This window comes from Helianthus annuus, chromosome 16 (assembly GCF_002127325.2).
Source record: "Helianthus annuus cultivar XRQ/B chromosome 16, HanXRQr2.0-SUNRISE, whole genome shotgun sequence".
Taxonomy (NCBI): Eukaryota; Viridiplantae; Streptophyta; class Magnoliopsida; order Asterales; family Asteraceae; genus Helianthus; species Helianthus annuus.
In genome coordinates, this window is record NC_035448.2 from 68,555,229 (window position 1) to 68,563,359 (window position 8,131).

Sequence of the window (8,131 nt, forward strand, 5' to 3'; positions counted from 1 at the left end):
CACTAGTATTCAGGCAGCTCCGTTCGAAGCATTGTACGGGCGGAAATGCCGTTCTCCTCTCTGTTGGGCTGAAGTGGGTGATAGCCAGATCACAGGTCCTGAACTTGTTCTTGAAACTTCCGAAATGATTGTTCAAATCAGGAATCGTATGGCAGCAGCGCGTGATCGACAGAAAAGCTACGCAGACAAGCGTAGAAAGCCGTTGGAGTTTGAAGTTAATGATCGTGTCATGTTGAAGGTCTCACCCTGGAAGGGTGTAGTGCGTTTTGGGTAGCGTGGCAAGCTTAATCCGCGTTACGTTGGGCCTTTTAGAATTTTGGAGCGTATCGGTAAAGTTGCTTACAAGCTCGAGTTACCTGCTGAGTTGGGTAATGTGCACGATGTCTTCCACGTCTCACAGTTGAAGAAGTGTCTGGCTGATGAGACACTGGTTGTGCCGTTCCAAGAGTTAAAGATCGATGACAGGTTGCAATTTGTGAGAGTTCGTTGGAACTCAAGACGTGGACCGGAGTTCACGTGGGAACACGAGGATCAGATGAAGCTCAAGTATCCACACTTATTCCCAAAGGACAAGTCCAAGCCTGGTGAACCTAAAACTAATGCAACTAGCGAATTTCGGGACGAAATTCCCAATCAAGTTGGGGATGATGTGGACCTGGGGAAAACGTGCCACAATCTTGATTTATCACCTTCACTTCCTTGATCACCTTCAGTTCCTTGTGCTTGCTTGTCAAATTTCGGGACGAAATTTCTTTCAAGTTGGGGATGATGTGACAACCCGAACCCTCAAGGTTAGTGTCGTCCAACCTCGTAACTTTCAATTTGGTATTATTCCTATTGCACTATTGTTCAACCGTATCGCAAACTGGAATCACTATTCGTATTTGCATGTTTGGACCTTAGTTTCTGTTTGGGCCGTATCTTCACACACACACCGGCTAATACGAGCTCATATACACATACCCGAACCTTATATGGGCTACATATTCACGGTTGGACTTGCCCGAGCCCAAACAAGTCCTACTTTGGGCCAGCTATTAGTTCTACTTCTAATCTAACTAGTTTAATACCCGTCCGGTGGACGGGTACTTTACCGTAATAATATACCTTGATCAGACATTGGTTATAGCTTTTAATAAGAATAAAATAATTTCAGGCTTCAGACCACAATGTACTATTCCTAGTTATGCAAGTAATCCAAAGCCTCCAAATATTTCCCATTCAAGAAAAAGATTGAGCGTATCATATGAAAAAAAAAAGATTTGTCAATTTTACAAAACTATTCAAACATTTACGGATCAACAAATATAAGGAAATAAATCACAAACGTTTGACATATTGCAATTCATTATTAACAAAATGACTCCATTCTATGTCAATTGCATTCTATAACCACACAAAATTGCAATGCATTTGAACAAAATGGCGGTAAGCATCGGTTATCTCAAACCATTTTCAGCCAAAATAAATGTCCTAAAAGCATACCAAATCAAAACAAATTCAAAAAGAAATGACCAGTGATCTGTAAACATGGGTCCTGGCCCGTTCTGAGATCATCAACTTCGGCTTTAGCTAACTGCATCTGAATCCTCGCCATTGATTCTAAAGTTATCTGGATCATTCACATTGACTTCACCGGTTGGGTTCACATGACTCATAACAACATCACCTAAATCCATCTGACCAGGCTCAATTGGACTCACTTCATCAAGTCGGTATCCAGGAGGTCCAACCTCGCCAGAAGAGTCTGGCTGCACAACCAAATATGTGTCTCTTCCTTTATTAGACCCTTTACATGAAACCTCATGCATCATGCCACGCGCAGAATTCCCAGTAGGCTCTTTCCTTTATCCAGGCTTCCCTGCTCACTTCGCTTTGGGCTCTCTTCTAATACAAACAATTACTAAAGAAATTGAAATTATCAAACGTGAAGTTTAGTCATTTCAACAACATACAAAGCCTTCAATTCTATATATGCAGTCCGAAAAAAAAAAACAAAAAAAAAAAAACAAAGCAAAGACAAGTTAACCAACTGAAAATTAGATAGATGGAATACATATTATATAAACGATGAGTCAAAACCACTTATAGAACTTCACTACGTATTTAAAAAGAAAGTTGATTGTTTGGGTAATCCCATGAGTCGGTTGTATTCGCGTTGGCTACGGATGAGCTCGGTACAACCGGTACCGGTACCGAAAATTGTCAAATGTGGGTACCGGTACATAAAATGTTCGGTGCGGTGCGGTATCAGTATTTTTGTGTAAAGTTCCGTAGATTACCGGTATCGTACCAAAAATACCGGTACCGAAAACTCCAAAAAAACGGGTACCGGATTGGTAGCGAAAAAAATCCGGTACTGTACCAAGTCCCAAATGCTCATCCCTAGCGTTGGCGTTACCTTTGAATGCAGCTAGCCTTTATGTTTTATAAGTCTTCACGAAGTATAAAACGAAAAATGGACAGGTAGGCCATTTCTTCGGCAAAGATTGGTTCATCATCGGCTGATGAGACATATGACAACGGAATAAAATTTCAATATGAACACACTGATCATTTAGCCCAAAATTTTTAGTAGCTACTGTCCCACTATTTTTTATGTAACGCAATATGTAACGGCAACATGAATATCACTTTAAGTGATTGGGATTGAAGTTCAGGCAAATTTGACGTCATAAAAATATTGTTACACTGAAGAGGTGACTTGAACAAATGAGGATAAAATGCGAAAACCACTAATCAATACACGTCGGATCTACTAATCTACTATTCTACTTCACTTTTCAACATAGAGGCTAAAAGAAGTCATTAACTTGAAATCATACCTTATGTTACGAAAATGCATTCCCACAAAGAATATATCAGGCGACAATAGGATCCGCTACAGCTACATATGTTGATGGACCAACGACAATATTATAAACCGATCCATATTGTTCAAAAAACCATCATTGAGATACAAGATCAGCAAAAATCAATTAAGGCAAAACTATACACTACACTAAATAACAAATTTTAATAAATCAAATTCCAACCTCTTTTCATTGTTTATGCTTCTTATAAACCCTATGCTATAGTAAAACCATGGCCTACTTTCATTGAAGCTGATAAGTAATGTTGCGCAGAGAAACCATCGTTGATGTAAAATAGGGAGAATTAGTTTAAGTTACCAGCTACAGGTAGAAATTATGTAAACTAATATTTAATACAACTTTTGAAGTTGCTTGCTTCCACTATTTTTAGGGTGAGCTGTAATTTCTGAAAAGACAGGTTGGAATCTTATGTCCTCAATTAAAAATCTGGTAAAAAATGCAAACAATTTAGCAATTAATGTTTGCTAGTGAAAGGTGTTGAGCACAAGTAAAGGGTTCCGTGTTTGTGGAAGACAAACCAAAACCTCAGGTCAACCCTAATTCTCCTACCACTATAAAGCCATCAGAAAGTGATGCACCTTATATCAGCTCTTATCAGAGTAGCAGCAACTATTTTCATCTCCCATTAGGGGAAAATAGTGCAAAAACTCTTGAGATCTCATCTGAGGCTACTTTTATAGAATGGCCGATTACAACCTACCATGGATAGAATAACTCGGGCACCTGCAAGTTTGTTGTCCAGCTGAATATATTCGTCGAATCATGAGCACCTAATGAATCAACAAAGTTTCAGGTATGATGCATTTTTCGTCGCCCTTAGCTACCATGCAGCTCCCTAGTCCCCACCCAACAATTATTCCTGTTAAAATAATAAATTTTAGTTACAATAAAAGATTTTCGGTAACTCAAATTTAAAGGTGGCTCGAGTGCTCGACTCTAAAAAATAAATCGAATATCGGGGCCTATAACTTTTAGAATTTAACTTCGATTAATTTCGAGAGATTTACAAAAAGGGCCCCATTTTATAATTCCCTTAGCATTCACATTAAAAAAACCAATAGAAAATAACAGTTCTATAGCACCAAATGAACCCAGGGCACATTAATAAAAAAATATCTGATTACACTAATATATATAATAACCTCCAAATACGACTCCTAAGACACAAGCAATGCTACCTGTGTAAGCTGCAAAGGACTTGTGAGCCTTCCTTGACTTGTGAGCCTTCCTTAATTGTCTGAACTCTTGAATGAGTACAAAGTAAAACAAACAGTTAAAATAATCCAGAATTATCATTTAATAGCACAAATCAAAGAAAAATATTGAACCAGTATGGACACAAAAATCAAACTTAGCATGGTTGATAATTATCGACCTAAATCACTTTTTCTTCTAAAATGGTCTATTTTATCTAAACCCATTTTGGTCAGAACACGTTGTAGACCGATCAACCAAATTGAACCATTTTTATATAGAAATGCCCTTATCCAAAGTCGTCCCGACATGAGGTTATTGGTTTGAAAGGTTTACATGTCCGTTATTAAAAATGAAAACTTAGATCTGAATCCTTTGATATGTAAGTCACTCTTACGCTTAGGCGTGTTTTAGCATCCATCATGAGACAGCTTTCTTCATCTTATTCTCAGCTGGTCTAAATTTCCATCGCCACTCTAGCTTTGTACCTGCTTTTTCAAAAGTCCATGATAACTGCAAAGGATTTAGCCCCTTCAACTTGAATGAAATCTTTAGAATTAGGCCTGGTTTGGTAATTTATAACATTTACCTGTCAAACAAATAGATATAACCTTACAACAGATAGATAAACTCAAAATATTTTTATGTTTTAAAGACTGCAAATTTACCTGACACAAGTAAGGAACCTCATTACGAAACTGCATGAAGTTATATTCTCTAACAATTTCAGATATGAAGAATCTTTCGGGATGCTCATTGGACCAAGATAACGGTCAACCTCATCAAATGGCCAATTTTTAGATGACTATTTCAGCTGATTATTTGATTAAGATTATTCAGTATCACATAACACTTTTAAGCACAAATCCAAACAAACGCTAACTTAGCATATAAGAACTTATTTATTATAGACAACGGTGAAAAAAAAAGACAAAAAGGTGAGTTTCACTAACATGCCTCAGGATATAATGCCTCAGGATATAATGCTGAGAAAGTTTTAAGCACAAATCCAAACAAACGCTAACTTGGTACTCCCACGTATGACATCATCCACACCAGTATATTTCTCATACCAGTGCAAAAATTATGTTATCGCTTAGTAATTTTGACCCATTTATATACACACACACGCACACAAAATGAGTTGATTTAAGTCACGGGTCAAATGAGTTAAGCTAAAATATTTAACTCTAAAAGGTATCATGTCAAACGGGCCAAAAGCCATCCAATATTCCAATATGGATTGAAATGCTCATAGATTTCTTTAGTAACCACAAGTTAAATTGTAACTGTAATAGTGAAGTATATAAGACATTTTAACAAACTAAAAAGTTACAAAGCTCAACTATCAAGAAAAGGTGTCTAGGGAATTGGGGGTCAGCTTGACCCGTTCTGCCCAGTACTATAAAACAACCTGAATCGACCCATTATCAATTCTGCCCGACCCAACTATTTTTCCACTCCTAATGTCTAAAGTAAGGTCTTTAGCTTCTAACTATATCCGGTTCCGCTCAAACTCACCTCCAATGTTAAAAAAGCAACAATAAGCTTACAAGTAAAGAGTAAGCTTCAAGAGATAAGATATTAATATAAATGAAAACTGAAAAGAAATAACCATCATTTTTAAACTGGAAGCAAACTATTACCATTCTGAAGTTGTCAAGAGATACACACGCCCATCTCATCTTTGTTTGGTTCCTAAAGCATAAATTGGGATCTAAGATAAATGAATTCATTCCCTGTCAGAGCTTTTGAAAGTACCTGCAATTATCCCCAAAACGATAATGTTATCATAAAATCAACCAAAGATACGATCATGTATTCTTCATGTACATTAAAAAAGGAGATTACCTTGAGTGCATCGGTTTGAATGGCGGTTTGTAAATCAATATATCTAAAGGAATTGGATGACTCTCAATTGACAACCATGGATGAGCTGTCATCACACATGCGACTGGAACTAAACTTATGTCTAATAACAAAATATAGATTTAACAAAGATAATTGATATAGAAACTTTTTTTTTTTGCCAGAAAAAAATAGAAGAAATGCACTTACGGAGGGATTGAGCAGCACTCATTCTTTTTTATAGTCCCCAATTAGAAGCCTTTTTAACAAAATCTTTACTTTCTGAGTTTATGGTGATAAAGAAGACCACGATATATATGATCAAAATTAGGTCTGCCCTCGAAACCGCACAAAATATTCCTGCTTCTATGCTTGCCCAAAATGGTATTCACTCGTATAATAACCCCAACACTCCATATATCTGCTTCCAAGCTGTATGATCTATGCAGAACTTTAATGGTGCAACATAATATGCACTTCCAAGTTCCAACTATATCATTAAACCTTTCTTCTGCAATGTTAAAAAAAACCACAATCTCAAACTCATTCTCGATCAGCGTCTTTAAACGCTTAACTGTCAGATGAAGTGATGAACAAAGAAATACAACTTGTGATCATTACCCGGCCTAATGCAATCAAAAAGCCCAAAAACAATAAGCTTCGTATGAGCAACTTTACTTTTATACATAATATAGAGTTTTAACAGCAAAATTAGAAATAATCATCAAAAACTAAATTTTGCTAAATGTCTCACTACAAATGATAAATGAAATTAACACAGAAAAGCAAGATCTCCTTACACGGCGACGCAAAACCAGAACATGGCGGAAACTGACGTCGTATGCTTCCATCGGAGAATATTCAGATCCGACAAAAATGGAGAAATCTTGGAAACATCACTACATTCGAGAGCGTTGGGGATCGTTTGAGGGCTTGAGTTTATGAAGGAGACGTCGTCATCATGATGCCCTAATTTATTCTCTTGCCAAATCTTATCTATGCTTCTTCCCTATTTTGCAATATGTGAGCGTAGAGAAAAGAGGTGAGTGGGGTTGTTGCAAGGGAGTGAGGAGTTTAAAGGGAACTGAATAATTTTATCAATAACTACTAGTAAGACGTGGGTTGAAGACATAGACGTGGGTTGAAGGCAGAAGAAACTGCTAAGAAGTGCCACCATAGCAGTTTATTTTGTGAGTTTAAGTGGCTGGGATTTAATCTCAGCCAAATCTAATAGTGGATATTGATTTAAGAGTTGGTTAGACTTAATGGGTTCCATAAATATATATAATTAGATGAGCAAAATCGTTGATCTTTTGGTGTGGGCTTAGGCCCAGTTGGGTCAACTAGTAGAAACCGCCTAGGTAATGTTATTTAAGTGCACGTAATCAGGAATTTTACATGTACGTAACAAGGAATCTTATAACAAACCAAACCCTACATCTTCTTGAATGCGACGGACGTAAGCATAGTCGTATCCCCCTGTTCGAGATAACACCCTTTGGCAGTCAAGTTTCTGGTTAGTGTTTAATACTTGTTAATCTTTATGATTGTGTGGTGTTGATCTTATATACGTGCTATGCCTACAATTGGTGATTCTAAAGTTAGGATGTCCGAATTCTGGTGTTATGTTTATGGATCTGATATAGTGATTAGGTTTAATAAGTAAGAGTTGTGTAAAGAGCCATGATTAAGGATAGTGTAGTGATGAGGAAACTGAAAACAATTTATATATTTTGATATCCGGTTCGGTTTATGTATGTTAACGATATTGAATGAGGTTCCTACATGAGTTACAGTTACGATGTTCTTATGATTGTGCTGAATTGGATCATGGTTAGTTGGGCCGCATAAACAGGGAGCCCAACAGGGTGTTGTGGGTTTACTTTATGACAATTTCTACTTTATTATTTCTGCATGAGAATTGGATTAATAAAAGTAGTATATGTGCTGAGTACAACTGATTATGGCATGCTTGTTATTTACGAAATAATGGATGATTGTCTGACCATAGTGTTAAGCGATTTTGAGTGATAATTATATGCAAATCTTTCTGAAATACATGTTTCTGGGTTTATAAATGTCCACTGTTTGGTTTTGACTTCAAAAGACTATGTTAAATCCAAGGTGCTCACTGTTGATTGATGTCATAATTTTATTTAGATGAGTTGCACCAAATCGGCTGCACATGTTTTAGCATAGTGGGCCGGAGTTTACTT

At 36.9% G+C, this 8,131-nt stretch overlaps 1 long non-coding RNA gene across 19 annotated transcripts; it reads right to left on the bottom strand.

The window, feature by feature from the left end:
- Positions 1–1,316: 1,316 nt before the first annotated feature.
- On the bottom strand, positions 1,317–7,084 carry LOC110879834. Of its 19 annotated transcripts, XR_004884527.1 has the most exons (9): positions 6,716–7,082; positions 6,126–6,426; positions 5,919–6,039; positions 4,736–5,828; positions 4,465–4,580; positions 4,052–4,117; positions 3,574–3,732; positions 2,826–2,887; positions 1,317–1,903 (listed from the first exon to the last, which is right to left on the bottom strand). It is a non-coding gene; the product is annotated as an uncharacterized LOC110879834 (long non-coding RNA). The 19 variants fall into 19 exon arrangements; XR_004884538.1 differs by having other exon boundaries at positions 3,574–3,643; positions 4,052–4,580; positions 6,716–7,084; XR_004884539.1 differs by having other exon boundaries at positions 1,317–1,887; positions 4,052–4,580; positions 6,716–7,083.
- Positions 7,085–8,131: the final 1,047 nt, after the last annotated feature.